The 2,500-nt window shown below is 40.4% G+C and overlaps 1 protein-coding gene across 1 annotated transcript in view; it reads left to right on the top strand.

Annotated features, from left to right (window-relative positions):
* Nucleotides 1-2,500, top strand: part of LOC143020724 (dopamine receptor 1-like) — a 389,347-nt gene that overhangs the window by 190,553 nt on the left and 196,294 nt on the right. The window lies entirely within an intron of this gene.

The raw sequence follows: 2,500 nt of genomic DNA, 5'->3' as shown, positions 1-2,500 counted from the left end.
CACCACGCATAGGTACGAATCCCGCACGCCTTTCCGATTCCCAGCAGTGACTGTTCATTACCTGCCCCTAATAGTCCAAGAGCATAGCTACACATAGGGCAAAGGTGACGGCTTCGGCCGCAGATAATCAGCGCCTCCTGTCGTAGGCTTCACACCACTACGACTGCCCAACATTATACAGATCGATTGCGCTCCTTTACGTTGCCAGTTCTTCATTTGTGGTCGCCTTTCCACAAAACAACTTCTCTTTCACCTCAATGAAGGCATACATGAGATTTTCCCAACCACATACCACTAAAACATCCTTTTCCACATGCCTCATACACCACATACTAAGCGGTTTTGACCACAAACCGCCCAGCTGGTGTGAACGGTGAGGGTCGAATGGAGGGAGGATACAATGTCCAAAGAATACGTCAAAACTCCCTTTTCCTTTCTCGTGTTCATCTTTTTTACCTAGACCATAACCTTCCTCTTCACCTTTTCCCATTTTCAAAAAAATTTCAAGACCTCACTCCACATCACCTTTGTGTTTGTAACCAAAAAAATATTTATCGTATTTTTGTCTGTCTGCGAATGTCAAAATTCAGTGGCATTTTCCCTCCTGTATCGAATTCATTGGTCATGAAGAGTTCTTACAAATGTTTCCTTGAGTCAAGAAAATATCTATATGATTATGTATATTGCATTCGTTGAATTGATCTGAAATCTATTCTATTTCTTACTAATAAACTTGAGCACATTTTTCTTCTTTATTCGTACATTTATCACTTCCTGTCACTAAATTCTATTCCATTTGTGGTGTAGGTTACGAGATGCTAATTCCAATGAAATACTTCATTTCTCGTACTCGTAAATATATCTAAATTTTTAACTTAAGTTGATTAGTTTCTTGTTGCTATAAATCTCTTAAATCTGTAGCCATGACATATATATATATATATATGTGTGTGTGTGTGTGTGTGTGTGTGTGTGTGTGTGTGTGTGTGTGTGTGTGTGTGTGTGTGTGTGTGTGTGTGTGTGTGTAAGAGAGAGAGAGAGAGAGAGAGAGAGAGAGAGAGAGAGAGAGATTCACAGCTTGGTTTCCCCAAGGGTAAATCATGTGTGACTAATCTTCTATCCTTTTTCACTAAAGTATATAAGGCGTCAGACAACAATGATAATTACGATGTTATTTACCTTGACTATAGCAAAGCGTTCGACAAGGTGCCACACCAGAGACTACTAAATAAAATCAAAGCCCATGGCATAGGAGGAAAAGTGTTAGAATGGATTAGAGCTTGGATTAGTAACAGAAAACAGCGGGTCACCATAAATGGAGTAAAATCTAGGTGGGGCAATGTTACCAGTGGGGTCCCCCAGGGCTAGGTTTTGGGTCCCTTGTTGTTCATTGTGTACATAAATGACTTAGACAATGGGATATATAGTGATGTTAGTAAATTTGCGGATGGCACTAAAATAGGACGCCTAATTAGGCCAGAAGACGACGCAGAGATTCTGCAGGATGATCTTAACAAATTGTTCACATGGTCGGTGAAATGGCAAATGAACTTCAATATCTCTAAGTGTAGCGTGTTAATCGTAGGGCTACACAACCCCGAAAATAGATACAGCTTAGATAACACGCTTTTAGAGAAAACTGAGTGCGAGAGAGACTTGGGAGTTCTAGTGAGTCCGGACCTTAGAACCAGGAAACAGTGCATTAGCGCCAGGAATAAAGCTAACAGAGCATTAGGTTTCATTACTAGGACGGTAACGAATAGAAGTGCAGAGGTAATCATTAAACTCTATCTAGCGATAGTTAGACCCATCCTTGACTATGTGGTACAGTTTTGGTCTCCGTCCTACAGAATGGACATAAATTCACTAGAATCAGTACAGAGAAGAATGACCAAAATGATACATGGACTCAGAAATTTGCCTTACGAAGAGAGGCTGAGGCACCTTAACTTACACTCTCTGGAAAGACGCAGAGTGCAGGGTGATCTAATAGAGGTGTTCAAGTGGATCAAAGGCTTTAACAAGGGTGATGCAAACAAGGTCATCATATTAAAACAACAGGGCAGGACTCGCAGTAATGGTCATAAACTGGACAAATTTAGATTTAAGAAGGAAATAGGCAAGAATTGGTTTACTAATAGGGTGGTCGACGAATGGAATAAACTTAGTAACCATGTAGTAAGCGCTGAAACTATCAGTTGTTTTAAGAAACGATTAGACAACTTTATGGATGGGGATGACAGGTGGTGATGGATACGGAGCTACCTAGTGTAGGCCTTATGGTCTCTTGCAGTCTCCTTCATTCTTATGTTCTTGTGTGTGTGTGTGTGTGTGTGTGTGTGTGTGTGTGTGTGTGTGTGTGTGTGTGTGTGTGTGTGTGTGTGTGTGTGTGTCTGTGAATATGTATGTGTATGTGTATGTATGAATATGTAAGTGTGTATGTATGTGTATGTAAGTATGAATATGCATGTGTAAGTATGAATATGTATGTATATGTATG

The sequence above is a fragment of the Oratosquilla oratoria genome, chromosome 40 (genome assembly GCF_046742065.1).
Source record: "Oratosquilla oratoria isolate Oo_2021 chromosome 40, ASM4674206v1, whole genome shotgun sequence".
Classification (NCBI taxonomy): domain Eukaryota; kingdom Metazoa; phylum Arthropoda; class Malacostraca; order Stomatopoda; family Squillidae; genus Oratosquilla; species Oratosquilla oratoria.
This window is presented reverse-complemented; position numbering and strand designations above follow the sequence as displayed.